This window comes from Arachis ipaensis, chromosome B8 (assembly GCF_059453495.1).
Source record: "Arachis ipaensis isolate K30076 ecotype BB chromosome B8, ASM5945349v1, whole genome shotgun sequence".
In the NCBI taxonomy this organism is placed as follows: Eukaryota; Viridiplantae; Streptophyta; class Magnoliopsida; order Fabales; family Fabaceae; genus Arachis; species Arachis ipaensis.
In genome coordinates, this window is record NC_142443.1 from 38,577,466 (window position 1) to 38,593,354 (window position 15,889).

The 15,889-nt window shown below is 40.4% G+C and overlaps 1 non-coding gene across 1 annotated transcript; it reads right to left on the bottom strand.

Moving 5' to 3' along the window:
• Positions 1-1,796: 1,796 nt before the first annotated feature.
• LOC148547742 (small nucleolar RNA R71) lies at positions 1,797-1,903 on the bottom strand. Its single transcript, XR_015897018.1, has one exon. It is a non-coding gene; the product is annotated as a small nucleolar RNA R71 (small nucleolar RNA).
• Between the last annotated feature and the right edge of the window lie 13,986 nt (positions 1,904-15,889).

Genomic DNA, 15,889 nt, shown 5'->3' on the forward strand with positions numbered 1-15,889 from the left:
CTGTAACTTCTAGTTTTAGTTTTCAGAATGTACTTTTCATTTATGCTTTCCATTTCCAGAGCTATGAACAACTAAACCCCTTTCATTGGGTTAGGGAGCTCTGTTGTAATTTGATGGATCAATAATAGTTTTCATTATTCTTCTTCTTTCTTTTCTCTTGATTTTACTAGAAAGCTTTCAATCTTCATCCAATTGGGTAGTTGTCTTGGAAAAGAAGCTATTCATACTTGGATCTCTTCGGAACCTTGGAAGAGGAATGAAGAGATCATGCTAAAAATGCTTTCTCCTGTTGAACCAAATTGGGGTTTGGATGGATATAGTGACATATAATCCTACCAACGCTTTGATTTGGGAATACATGTGGTATAATCAGCGACCATACCTCATCTCTTCTCATGAGCAATTAGACCAAGGAATTGGCTATTGATGAAGATTTGAGAGATTGAATTACCAAGGAATTGGAATCCAATCACTTAAGATTTCCAAGGAGATCAATGAATGCATTGATTGAGGAAGAGATGAGAATGAACTTGATCCGGAGAATACAACATCTCCTGAGCCCAATGAATCCCCCATTTCTGATCTTACCCATTCTCTTTACTTTCTGCCATTTACTTTTATGTTCATTTCCCCAAATCCCCATTTAAGATTCTGCAATTTACTTTCCGCCATTTACATTTTGCTCTTTATTTCCAGCATTTACACTTTCTGTTATTTACTTTTCCGCCATTTACGTTTCTGCAATTATCAAATCGATCTCTGCTTAGCTTAACTAGAATATTTCTCTGATTAAAGTTGCTTGACCAATCAATCCCTGTGGAATTCAACCTCACTCTATTGTGAGTTTTTACTTGACGACAATTTGGTATACTTGCTGAGGGAAATTTTGTTGAGAGACAAGTTTTCGTGCATCAAGTTTATGGCGTCGTTGCCGGGGATTGATTTTGTATCAACAATGATTAAATTGGTGGATAACTAGATTGAGCATTTTTCTTTTGTTTGATTTAATTTTATTTGAGTGACTTACTTTCAGTTTTAGTTATTTTCTTTCCTTTATCCCTTACCCGTTTGTGGTGTTCTCTTATTTGTTACAATTCAGTTTACTAACTCACTAACTGTTTGATATATTGCATCACTCACACTAACAGTATTTCTGACAAGAATACTTCCTGCATTTATCTCCTTCTTGCTTGTGCCTTGTTGGTTGTATGATAGGTAGAAGAAGTGGGGCTTCAACTTTCTTTGATTCTGAACCTGAGAGGAGCTTCCTTAGACTAAGGAGGGAAGCAAGAGGAAAGAGAGTTGTTAGTGCTGAGGAAGAGGAGGAGTATTTTGAACCAGACATGGATGAGAATATGGAGAACCATCATGAAGAAGAGGCTCACAACCATGGCAGAGAAGGTCCAGTGCAACATGCTGGACAAGAGAGAAGAGTTTTAGGCTCTTATATAAATCCAAACCCAGGAAACTGTGGAAGTAGCATCCAAAGGCCAACCATACATGCCAATAACTTTGAACTAAAGCCACAGCTCATCACCCTTGTTCAGAACAACTGTTTATTTGGAGGAAGTGTCCAAGAAGACCCCAATCAACATCTAACCACCTTCCTGAGGATATGTGATACTGTGAAGTCTAATGGTGTTCATCCTGATACCTACAGATTGCTTTTGTTCCCCTTTTTACTCAAGGACAAAGCATCTAAATGGCTGGAATCTTTCCTGAAGGAGAGTTTAACAACCTGGAAAGATGTGGTGAACAAATTCTTGGCGAGATTCTATCCTCCTCAAAGAATCAACAGGTTGAGAGCTGAGGTATAAACCTTCAGGCAACAAGATGGTGAAACTCTCTATGAAGCATGGGAGAGGTTTAAGGACTTGACAAGAAGGTGCCCGCCAGATATGTTCAATGAATGGGTGCAGTTACACATTTTCTATGAAGGTCTTTCTTATGAATCAAAGAAGGCAGTAGACCACTCATCCGGGGGATCTCTGAACAAGAAGAAGACCATTGAAGAAGCCATAGATGTCATTGAGACTGTAGCTGAGAATGATTACTTCTATGCTTCTGAAAGAGGCAACACTAGAGGAGTGATGGAGCTAAACAACGTGGATACACTGCTGGCTCAAAACAAGATGATCACCAAGCAGCTGGCTGACCTTACCAAGAAGATGGAAAGGAACCAAGTAGCAGCAATCACTACCTCATCAGCAGCTCAAGAAGGAGTGAATGCAGAGGCAGAGGATGATCAGGAATAAGCCAACTACATTGGGAACTCACCTAGGCAGACCATAATCCATACTCCAAAATTTATAATCCTGGTTGGAGGAACCACCCAAACTTTGGGTGGGGAAATCAACAAGATCAAGGCCAAGATCAGAGACGTCACAACCCCAACAACAATGCATCTCACCAACATTCCACACAGAGATCATATCAGCACCCACCTAACAACACCTCTCAACATCCATATCAAAATCAAAATGACCCTTCTCATCCCTCCAATCTCAACTCACCATCATCCGAAGATAGACTCTCAAGGATTGAGATTTTACTTGAAGGCATATGTAAGGAAATCCAAGACAACAAGGCATTCAAGGAGGAGGTGCGAGCCAATATAAAAAACCAGGGAGACACCATCAAGAGACTAGAGTTTCAAGTGGGATACCTCTCTGAGAAGATTTTCAAACCTACTGACAGCTTCCCAAGTGACACAGAGAAAAACCTGAGAGGTGAAGCAAAGAAAGTGAGATGGGAAGGATGCAAGATGGTCACTATAAGTGATATGGGGACTGAGGAAAAGCTGAACAAACCCTTAGAACACTCTAGAGATACTTCAGCAGAGAAGCAGGAAGAGGGTCACCAAGAAACCAAAATTACACAGAAGGAGATTCTGAACCTCTATGCACCTTTTCCCCAACGACTCAAGGGTGGTGTAGAAAAGAGAATATACTCAAAGTTCCTCGACATGTTTGCATCCCTTTATGTGAACATACCATTCATCAAGGCTCTCCAACAAATGCCCTCATACATTAAGTGTATGAAAGAGCTGCTGACCAGGAAAAGCTCACTCAAAGGAGGGCAAACAATAGTGATGAATAAGGAGTGCAATGCTCTTATTCAACCCAGAGTTGCCTACAAAAAGGAAGGATCCAGGGAGTTTTCACATCCTCTGTGCCATAGGAGAAACAGTAATTGATAAGAGACTCTGTGATCTAGGAGAAAGCATTAATTTAATGCCTCTATCCCTCATGAAGAAGCTGCAGATCAATGAGCTAATGCCCACAGACGTAGTCATCATGCTGGCTGACAAAACTCAAAAACAAGCAGTAGGAGTGGTTGAAAACGTGTTGGTGAAGGTTGGGAACTACTTCCTTCCCACAGACTTTGTCATATTGGAAAAGAAAGAAAGTAACCTCCATCCAATCATATTGGGAAGACCATTTCTGGCTACGACCAGAGCGCTTATAGATGTGGAGCGAGGAGAGCTAATACTGAGGATACATGATAAACAACTCGCATTCAATGTCTTCAAACCCTCACAAGAAGCAGATCAACAAAACAAGGAACCAAGGGAAGAGCATGACAAGGCACTGGTGGAAGAAACAAGCATTAAAACACAAACTGTACACCTGGGAATCCCTTTGGCTGGTAAGCAAAACAATCAGAAGGTACCACAGCTAAAGGAAATCCAAGAGGAACCAAAACCACCAGAGTCATATGAGACCAGCAACAAAATTTCCTTGGAAAAAGAGGCCACAAAGAGCAGGGCAAAATTAAAAGAAACAAAGAAGAAGGCACCAAGGAGAAGGAGGAACAAGAAGATCCTTACAGAGGATTTCTCTCCAGGGGATAAAGTGATCTCAGCTTATCTCCCAGTTATCCCACCTCATCTCCCCACCATCCCATCTCAGATGCCTAAAGTTTTCACCATCAGCAGAATTCTCTCCTTAGAACATGTGGAGATACTTAATGAAGACAATGGAGATAGATTCACTGCGAGGGGGGAAGATTTGAAGCACTACCAACCACCCTGACAAAGGCAGAACGTCAAGCTAGTGACGCTAAAGAAGCACTTCATGGGAGGCAACCCATGTTTTATATGCTTTTAAAGTAGTTAATAATGGAAGGTTCATGAATTCCAAATCAACTTTGACATACACCTAATTGAATCCTTGTATGCAGCACATAGTGAAAAACAAGTTTGGTGTTCAAGGCATATTAAGAGAACATAAATGCAATTTATGTCATGTTACTCTCAGAGCCTTGAACGAATCTTTTTTTTACACAACATGGCCACAAACTAAGTTTGGTGTTACCAATGTTGCATACATGGACAATTAAATAGTCAGTTGGTTTGCATTCATGAATAGCACTTAGTCATTTAAAAACAAAAATTTTAAAAAGTAGTTATTCTTTCTTTTTAAATTTTGCCGCCATTATCCAAAAAGTTATTAATTGCATTCCTTTTTTTTTGTAGGAGAAATGAAAGGAAGATTGGAAGGAATTGATGGGACAATTGAAGAAGAAGGGTTCGGCCACTTCACAAAAGGGGGACTATACACATGTCTTCAAGGGGAATGCATTGGGAAATGTTGCCATGCAACATTGGAAGAATAATACCCTTGGAGACCAAACCAACCCCATCATAAAAGTGATGATCCTTGTGCCCATCCCATGCTAAACCCCATCCGTTCATCATAAGCCTACACCATCAATCCACACCTTTCATTTACTCACCACCTTTCTATATAAGTGATCCTTACTCCGTACCCCCTTCACATTCCAATTCCCATTCTTTGTACTTCTCACTTTCGGAACCCAACACCTCTTAACCCATCAAAGACACTCTCACCAATCATCCATACTTTTACAAATTTAAATTCGGAAATCACTCATGGCCTCATCCAGCTCTAAAAGAAGAAAGGGGAAGGAGCCTATGGAGCAACGCCCTTTTGATGAGAAGAAGTTCAGAACCTTTCACCATGCATTACAATTCGGGTGGATGGCTGATAAGGAGATCATATATAAGATAGGCTTTCAAGTCAAGAAAACTGAGTGCCCCAAAATTACAGAGAGGGTGGAAAAGAGAAGATGGGAGCTCCTCACTGATCCGGTAACAAAAGTAAATGCAACTCTTATAAGAGAGTTTTATGCAAATGCAGTCAGGTATGATAAGGCAAATGAGTCCTATATAAGCTTTGTAAGAGGGGTAACCGTGGATTTCAGTCCCTTGAGTATCATGAGGCATTAAAGCTACGAACCATACCATTTGTAGAAGAGAGCTATCAGTCCAAAATAGATAGCAGTCCCAATTATGACCAGATTGTGCAAGATATCTGCATACAAGGAGCTGATTGGGTACGAGATCCCCAGAGGAAGCCCAAGTTCATCAAGAGAGGGGATCTCACTCCTGAAGCAAAGGGGTGGTTCGAGATTGTAAGGAGGTCCATCCTACCCGCCGGAAACAATTCAGAGGTGAACCTTAAGAGAGCAACAATGGTGCAATGTATACTCAAATGATGAGAGATCAAGGTTCACGAACTCATAGCCCAAGGCATTAGGAAGATGGCTGAGAAAAGCGATTCTGGAGGAAAGTTAGGCTACCCCAGCACTATTTTCCATCTGTGTGACAGGGCTGGGGTGGTGTTCGAAGATGGGGACCCCGAGTGGATAAAAGTGGGCATCCCAATTACTGTTCGAAGGATGCATGCTGTTGCATCTCGCCTACCTCAACGAAGGATAAGAAAAAGGACAGCCCATCAAGTTGTAGAAGAACAAGACCCAAAAGAGCAAGCCCCAGCCGCTTTGGACATACACCAATTACAAGAAGCCATTGATGGCTTATCTAGACAATACGTGGAGAATCAAGGGGCACAGAAAGAGCTTCAACTACAAATCATGAACCGCCAAGAAGAATCATTCTCCAGATGGGATGAATCCTTTCAAAGGATAAATCAAAAGCAAGATCAACAACAAGAAGCCATTCAAAAGCTAATCAACATCCAATCACATCAAGGTGCACACATACATGAGATACATCAGAAACAAATAGAACAGGTAGAACTCTTTGACGAATACAGGGAATTCTCAGAAGGAGTTTACATGAGTGAGACTGGACATCATGTGAACACTCAAGCCAGGCTCGGATACTTATTTGGACAACTGCCTATATTGCATCCAGGAATCACAAGATATGAAGAAGTGAAAGATGAATTAGCGCGAGAAGAAAGAGAAAAATTCGAAAGGAGTCATGAATCAGTAAGAAAAGCACTTGAGGATTGGAAAAGAGCCAGAATGACACGGATACAAGGAAACACAAGTAGACACCAAGAGGACAAACAAGAGAGAGAGCATGGGCAGCCCCATGAGTAAAAGGTGGTGGAGTTCCCTCTTCGTTTTATCTTTTTCAAGTCTAAATAAGAAAAATCATGTATGAAATAGAACATGCTTCCATAGTAGCTTAGGAATTTTCAATTCCGTCTTTAGCATTTTCACTTGTTAAGTCTATGTGTGCTAGTCCGAGTTACCTATTTTTATTTTCATCTTACTTACTTGTGAGCTTGCCCTTTGAATTTAATAAAAAAAGAATGTTATGAAAAGAAAAACCAGAGTGGGGTTCATATTGTGGAGTAAGTTCTCAAGGTTTGTGGTGTGGTAATAGGTTAGCTAAGTTGGTTCACCTGTAAGGTATAAGGACACTTATGCATTGAATTACACGCTTGAAGCACATTCTATGAGACCAGCTAAACAACAAGATCCTAATAAAAAAAAGAAAAAGAACAATAAGAGTTGAAAAAGAAAGAAAAGTAATAAGAAATAAGGCTAGGCACCAAGGGCTTGAATCTTGAGGGATGTGTCTGTGGTGCTCTTGTACCAAGGATCTTCTTGGATGAATAAGTTCTTAGGAGTGCTTCATCACTTGGTAACTTGGGTTAACTAACCCGGGATTATCAAATAAAAATCCACTATCAAGACCAACCTTGCTACAGAACATTTAGTAACCCAAAGAGGTGCTGGACACCAAGGCCTCAAGGAAAGAAAATAACAAGCCATATGCCTGTGGTGTGCATGTATGAGGGAGAGAGACTTGAGGGAGTAAGTCCTTAGGGGTATTTCAACACCTAGCACCTTGAACCAACTCGTTCAGGAGTGTTGGCTGAAAGCTTATTTTAAAGAGTCGCCCCCTCACAGTGAACTTAGCCTAAGGATGCAATAAACCCTGAGAAGAAAAAAAAAAGAAGGAGGATCAAAGAATAAGGATCTCATAGGATGCAATCAAGAAAGTATTCAAGAGCATGATAAGAACCTGGAAACCAGTAAAGGAACGAACCTAAGTTGCTATGCATGAAACCCCACAAACCAGGAGCTTTACTTCTATAATAAGAACTTATTTCTCTTGTTCTTCCATTCATCATTCTTATATTTCAGTACTTGCTTAGGGACAAGCAAGCTTTAAGTTTGGTGTTGTGATGCCAGGGCATTTTGTCCAGTTTCACTGACCTTTTCTTTACTGTTTTAGGGTAGTTTTATGCATTTTCTTAGTAAATAAGCAAGTTTTGGGGTAGATATTCACTTACATCTTGATTCAAGCAAACATTGTGAACTTTACATGATTTCATGAGAATTCTACATGAATTGAATGACAAATTAGATAATGCATGATCTCATGACTTGGAATAGAGCTTTGATGCACTTTAATTGCTTGATTTCAGGACAAAGGAAGCAAGGAAGAATCACGTTAGTAGCCACGTTAGTCTAATTAATGTGACCACTAACGTTGAATGGGAGCTAGCTTGCAACGTTAATGAGAAAAGTGATCGCCAATAACGCCTTCGAAAGCCATTATAGCCCACGTTAGTTGCCACGTTAATTACATTAACGTGGAAGCTAACGTGGAGGAAGAATTGATGGAACAACGTTAGTGACACTCACCTTTGTCACTAACGTTGGAAATGGCAATCACCACCACGTTAGTGGTCATGTTAATCTAATTAACGTGAACTCTAACGTGGGAACAAGGGGCGTTTGGAGTGTTAGTGACAAAGGTAAGTGTCACTAACGCTCTCGAAGCTTAGGCATGCCCACGTTAAGGGTCACGTTAGTTATACTAACGTGAACTCTAATGTGGGGAAAAGGGGCAATAAGCAACGTTATTGGAAAAGGTTAATTCCAATAACGTTTGCGAAGGACCAAGAGGCAACGTTAGTGGTCACGTTAGTGCCACTAACGTTGAAGTTAACGTGGATCAATTTTGGCTTGGAACGTTAGTGAAAAAGGTGATCGTCACTAACGTTCTCGAACCCACATTTTCACTTAACGTTAACACCACTAACGTCCTAACTAACGTCCATGCCTAACTCACACTTTTTCTGCAAGCAAAGCTGAGCCCACTGAAGATTGTAACTGCTTCAACTAAAGATCCAAAGGCCCATATCTAAGACTTGGAAGAGCCAACTAGAAGATCAGAAGAGTAGTATATATAGGAGTAGTTTTGAACTAGTAGGGAGCTTTTGGCATATCGGAGAACTACACTCTGTATATTTTACTTTCTCTGCAACTTTTAGTTTTAGTTTTCAGAATGTACTTTTCAGTTATGCTTTCCATTTCCAGAGCTATGAACAACTAAACCCCTTTCATTGGGTTAGGGAGCTCTGTTGTAATTTGATGGATCAATAATAGTTTTCATTATTCTTCTTCTTTCTTTTCTCTTGATTTTACTAGAAAGCTTTCAATCTTCATCCAATTGGGTAGTTGTCTTGGAAAAGAAGCTATTCATACTTGGATCTCTTCGGAACCTTGGAAGAGGAATAAAGAGATCATGCTAGAAATGCTTTCTCATGTTGGACCAAATTGGGGTTTGGATGGATATAGTTACATATAATCCTACCAACACTTTGATTTGGGAATACATGTGGTATAATCAGCGACCATACCTCATCTCTTCTCACGAGCAATTAGACCAAGGAATTGGCTATTGATCAAGATTTGAGAGATTGAATTACCAAGGAATTGGAATCCAATCACTTAAGATTGCCAAGGAGATCAATGAATGAATTGATTGAGGAAGAGATGAGAATGAACTTGATCCGGAGAATACAACATCTCCTGAGCCCAATGAATCCCCCATTTCTGATCTTACCCATTCTCTTTACTTTCTGCCATTTACTTTTATGTTCATTTCCCCAAATCCGCATTTAAGATTCTGCAATTTACTTTCCGCCATTTACATTTTTCTCTTTATTTCCAGCATTTACACTTTCTGTTATTTACTTTCCCTCCATTTACATTTCTGCAATTATTAAATCAATCTCTGCTTAGCTCACCTAGAACATTCCTCTGATTAAAGTTGCTTGACCAATCAATCCCTGTGGGATTCGACCTCACTCTATTGTAAGTTTTTACTTGACGACAATTCGGTATACTTGCCGAGGGAAATTTTGTTGAGAGACAAGTTTCCGTGCATCACTTCAACATGATGAATGTGATGATCTGTGACACTCATCACCATTCTCAACCCATGAACGCGTGCCTGACAACCACTTCTGTTCTACATTAGATTGAGTGTGTATCTCTTGGGTTCCTGGTTCACGAGTTCAATTGCATCTCCTGACAACAGAGCATGCAAATCCGTGAGACCAGAGTCTTTGTGGTATAAGCTAGAATCAATTGGCAGTATTCTTGAGATCCGGAAAGTCTAAACCTTGTCTGTGGTATTCCGAGTAGGATCCGGGAAGGGATGACTGTGACGAGCTTCAAACTCACAAATATTGGGCGTAGTGACAGACGCAAAAGGATCAATGGATCCTATTCCAACATGAGTGAGAACCGACTGATGATTAGCCGTGCGGTGACAGTGCATTTGGACTATTTTCACTGAGAGGACGGATGGTAGCCATTGACAACGGTGATCTACCAACATACAACTTGCCATGGAAGGAGGCTTGCGTGCGTGAAGAAGAAGACAGTAGAAAAGCAGAGACTCAGAAGATAGAACATCTCCAAAACTTCAACCTGTTCTCCGTTACTGCATAACAAGTATTATTTAATCCATGTTCTTTTACTCATTCCAATTAAAACTAAGAATTATTATTGATATCATGACTAAGAGTTACAAGATAACCGTAGCTTGCTTCAAGCCGACAATCTCCGTGGGATCGACCCTTACTCACGTAAGGTATTACTTGGACGACCCAGTGCACTTGCTGGTTAGTTGTGCGGAATTGCAAAAGTGTGATTTGCAATTTCGTGCACCAAGTTTTTGGTGCCGTTGCCGGGGATTGTTCGAGTTTGGACAACTGACGGTTTATTTTGTTGCTTAGATTAGGAAAATTTTTTCTTTTTGGTTTAGAGTCTTCCGTTTGAGTTTGGTTTTATACTTTAAGTTTGGTGTTCATCTTGATATTCAAAGTTTTCCTGTTTGTTTTCTTTGTTTTGATCTAAAAATTCTAAGTTTGGTGTCATTTTATTATTTTTCTCTTTCCTCATTAATTTCAAAAATATATTTTCTCTCTACCTAATTGAATTTTCGAAAATCTCATTTAAAAATTCAGATTTCTGTTTTTAATTTTTTTTATTTTATCCTGTTTTAGTTTTAAAATTTCAAAATTCAAATCTTTTTCAAAAATCATATCCAAGGTTTTTCAAATTTTCTTAATTAATTAATTAATTATTTTAGTTCTTGAAACTGTTATTTTATTTCCCATTTATTTTATCTTATTTTATTCGGTTATTTTTAATTAAACAAAATAAAAAAATATATTTTATCTGCAATTCTTATCAATTTCCTTTTCTCCATCATGGATCTAAGTGGAAATGAACAGTCCAGAAGGACTCTATGGTCATATGCTAACCCCATTACCGCTGCATATGGGAGTAGTATCTGTATACCTCCCATCAAAGCAAGCAGCTTTGAGCTAAATCCTCAGCTCATTGTCATGGTGCAGCAAAATTGCCAGTATTCCAATCTTCCACAGGAAAAACCTATTGAGTTTCTGGCACAATTCTTGCAAATTGTTGACACAGTACATGGCAAGGAAGTAGATCAAGATGTCTATAGATTATTACTATTTCCATTTGCTATAAAAGATCAAGCTAAGAAGTGGTTAAACAACCAACCCACAGCAAGCATAAGAATATGGAAACAGTTATCAGATAAATTCCTGAATCAATATTTCCCTCCAAAAAGGATGACACAGCTAAGGCTGGACATCCAAGGCTTTAAACAAGAGGATGATGAATCCCTTTATAACGCCTAGGAGAGGTACAGAGGGATGCTAAGGAAATGTCCCTCTGAAATGTTTTCAGAGTCAGTGCAGTTTGACATCTTCTACTACGGGCTTACAGAAAAAGCTTAGATATCTCTAGACCACTCAGCTGGTGGATCTATACACATGAGAAAGACTATTGAAGAGGCTCAAGAGCTTATCGATACAGTTGCTAGAAATCAGCATCTGTACATAAGTAGTGAGTCCTCTACGAAAGAAGAAGCTAAGGCAGTATCAACTGACTTTAGTCCTCAGGAATAAGTTGCTGAACTCAATCAGCAACTATCTTCTATAACAAAGCAGTTAGCAAAATTTAAGGAGATGCTACAAGAAACCAAAAACGCTAACAAGGATATGAAATCACAATTGAATCAGACAAAACAGCAGTTATCAAAATAGATAACAGAAGAGTGCCAAGCAGTTCAATTAAGAAGTGGAAAAACATTAAACACCTCAACTCAAAGCAGCAGAAAGCCAAGAAAAGAACAGCTGACAGAGGATGAGCAACCTATTACCCAAAATCCCTCTAAGGACAGTAAGAGCCCAGAGAGGAATAACTCTGGCGTTCAAACGCCGGAGAAGGGTGAAAATCTGGCGTTAAACGGCCAGTGGATGCCCAGTTCTGGCGTTCAAACGCCAGAAAAGGGTGAAAAACTGGCGTTAAACGCCCAGTCCATGTCCAGTTCTGGCGTTCAAACGCCAGAAAGGGGAGGGAATCTGGCATTAAACGCCCATCTAGCCCCCAAGCCTAGAGTTCAAATGCCAATGATGGATCAGACACCTGCAAGTGCTGATGGTAACCCCTCTAAGAAGGCTTCTCCAACCACCTCTGTAGGGAATAAACCTGCAGCAACTAAGGTTGAAGAATACAAAGCCAACATGCCTTATCCTCAGAAACTCCGCCAAGCGAAACAGGATAAACAATTTACCCGTTTTGCAGACTATCTCAGGACTCTTGAAATCAAGATTTCATTTGTAGAGGCACTTGAGCAAATACCCTCTTATGATAAGTTCATGAAAGAGATATTAAGTCATAAGAAGGATTTAAGGTAAACTAAAAAAGTCTTCCTCATTGAAGAGTGCAGTGCAGTCATTTTAAAAAGCTTACCAGAAAAGCTTAAGGATCCTGGGAGCTTTATGATACCATGCACACTAGAGGGTACTTGTACCAAGACAGCTCTATGTGATCTTGGGGCAAGTATCAACCTAATCCCTGCATCCACTATCAGAAAGCTTGACTTGACTGAAGAGGTCAAACCAACCCGGATCTATCTTCAACATGCTGATGGCTCCATTAAATACCCATCAGCCATAATTAAGGATATGATTGTCACATTTGGGCCATTTGCCTTTGCCACTAACTTTGTAGTGCTGGAAATGGAGGAGCACAAGAGTGCAACTCTCATTCTAGGAAGACCTTTCCTAGCAACTGGACGAACCCTCATTGATGTCCAAAAAGGGGAAGTGACCTTGAGAGTCAATGAGGATGAGTTCAGGCTGAATGCTGTTGAGGGAATGAAGCATCCAGACACATCAAAAGACTGTATGAGTGTTGATATTATTGACTCCCTGGTAGAGGAGATCAACATGGATGAGAGTCTCGAATCAGAGCTAGAAGACATCTTTAAAGATGTTCAGCCTGATCTGGAGGAATCAGAGGAAATAAAAGAGCCTCTGAAAATTCCTCAGGAAGAGGAGAAACCTCCTAAACCCGAGCTCAAACCACTACCACCATCCCTGAAATATGCATTTCTGGGAGAAGGTGACACTTTTCCGGTGATCATAAGCTTTGCTTTAAATCCACAGGAAGAGAAAGCACTACTTCAAGTGCTAAGAACACACAATACAGCTCTTGGGTGGTCCATAAGTGATCTTAAGGGCATCAACCCAGCAAGATGCATGTACAAGATCCTATTGGAGGACGATGCTAAGCCAGTGGTTCAACCACAAAGGCGGCTAAATCCAGCCATGAAGGAGGTGGTGCAGAAAGAGGTCACCAAGTTATTGGAGGCTGGGATTATTTATCCTATTTTTGATAGCCCCTGGGTGAGCCCTGTCCAAGTTGTCCCCAAGAAGGGAGGCATGACAGTGGTTCATAATGAATAGAATGAACTGGTTTCTATAAGAACAGTTACAGGGTGGCGTATGTGTATTGATTACAGAAGGCTCAATACAACCACCAAGAAGGATCACTTTCCTTTACCATTCATAGACCAGATGCTAGAAAGACTAGCAGGTCATGAATATTACTGCTTTTTGGATGGCTATTCAGGCTATAACCAAATTGCAGTAGATCCTCGAGATCAAGAGAAAATAGCATTCACATGTCCATCTGGAGTATTTGCCTACAGAAGGATGCCATTTGGTCTGTGCAATGCACCTGCAACCTTTCAGAGATGCATGCTCTCTATCTTCTCTGATATGGTAGAAAAATTTTTGGAAGTCTTCATGGATGACTTCTCAGTATTTGGAGACTCATTCAGCTCCTGTCTTGACCATCTAGCACTTGTTCTAAAAAGGTGCCAAGAGACTAACCTAGTTTTAAACTGGAAAAAATGTCACTTTATGGTGATTGAAGGAATTGTCCTTAGGCACAAAATTTCGAACAAGAGAATAAAGGTGGATCAAGTTAAGATAGAGGTAATTGAAAAATTACCACCACCTACCAATGTTAAGGCAATCAGAAGCTTTCTGGGGCATGCAGGATTCTATAGGAGGTTTATAAAGGATTTTCAAAAATCGCAAAGCCTCTGAGCAATCTGCTAGCTGCTGACACACCATTTATCTTTGATAAAGAGTGTCTGCAGGCGTTTGAAACCCTGAAAGCTAAGCTGGTCACAGCGCTTGTCATATCTGCACCAGACTAGACATTTCCATTCGAATTAATGTGTGATGCTAGTGACCATGCTATTGGTGCAGAACTAGGACAGAGGCATAACAAGCTTCTGCACGTCATTTACTATGCCAGCCGTGTTCTAAATGACGAACAGAAAAATTACATAACCACAGAAAAAGAGCTGCTTGTAGTGGTTTATGCCATTGACAAGTTTAGATCATACTTAGTAGGATCAAAAGTGATTGTGTACACTGACCATGCTGCTCTTAAATATCTACTCACAAAGCAAGATTCAAAACCCAGGCTCATAAGATGGGTGTTGCTTCTACAAGAGTTCGATATAGAAAAAAGAGACAGAAAAGGGACAGAAAACCAAGTGGCTGATCATCTGTCCCGAATAGAACCAGCAGAAGGGGCGTCCCCCCCTCTACTGAGATCTCTGAAACCTTTCCGGATGAGCAACTTTTTGCCATTCAGGAAGTACCGTGGTTTGCATACATTGCAAACTATAAAGCGGTAAGATTCATACCCAAAAGTACAGCAGGCAGCAAACAAAAAAATTAATTACTGATGCAAAGTACTACTTGTAGGATGAACCATATCTCTTTAAGAGATGTGCAGACCGAATAATCCGTAGGTGTGTGCCTAGAGAAGAAGCACAGAAAATCCTATGGCATTGTCATGGATCACAATATGGAGGACATTTCGGAGGTGAGTGAACAGCCACAAAAGTCCTCCAATGTGGCTTCTACTGGCCTACTCTCTATAAAGACTCTCGAGAGTTTGTACGTAACTGTGACAGTTGCCAGAGAGCTAGTAATCTGCCTCATGGTTATGCCATGCCTCAGCAGAGGATCTTAGAGATTGAGTTGTTTGACGTATGGGGTATTGACTTTATGGGGCCTTTCCCACCATCATACTCAAACACTTATATTCTGGTGGCAGTCGACTATGTATCCAAATGGGTAGAGGCCATTGCAACACCCACTAATGATACTAAGACAGTGTTGAAGTTCTTCTAAAAACATATCTTCAGCAGGTTTGGCGTCCCTAGAGTACTAATCAGTGATGGGGGCACTCATTTTTGCAATAAACAGCTTTACTCTGCTATGGTCCAATATGAAATTAGCCACAAAGTAGCAACTCCATATCATCCATAGACAAATGGGCAGGCTGAGGTCTCTAATAGAGAACTAAAAAAAATCCTGGAACAGACTGTAAGTACCCGTAGAAGGGATTGGGCAAGAAGCTTGGATGATGCTCTGTGGGCATATAGAACAGCATTCAAGACTCCAATAGGGACCTCTCCATACCAGCTTGTGTATGGTAAGGCCTGTCATTTGCCTGTGGAACTGGAGCATAAGGCCTATTGGGCAACCAGATTCCTGAACTTTGATGCCAAATTAGCTGGAGAGAAAAGACTGTTCCAACTGAATGAGCTAGAGGAATTCAGACTCAATGCTTTCGAAAATGCTAAGATTTACAAAGAGAAAGCAAAAAGGTGGCATGACAGAAAGTTGTCATCTAGAGTCTTTAAACCAGGACAGAAGGTCCGGCTATTTAACTCTAGACTCAGATTATTCCCTGGGAAATTGAAATCCCGGTAGAGGGTACCATATGTGATTATAAGTGTGTCACCATATGGCTATGTGGAGCTTTAAGATCCTGATTCTAATAAGAGGTTCATTGTTAATGGACAGAGAGTCAAGCATTATCTTAAAGGCAATGTTCAGCAAGAATGCTCAAATCTGAGACTAGATTAAAAGCTCAGTAAGGTCCAGCTAAAGAC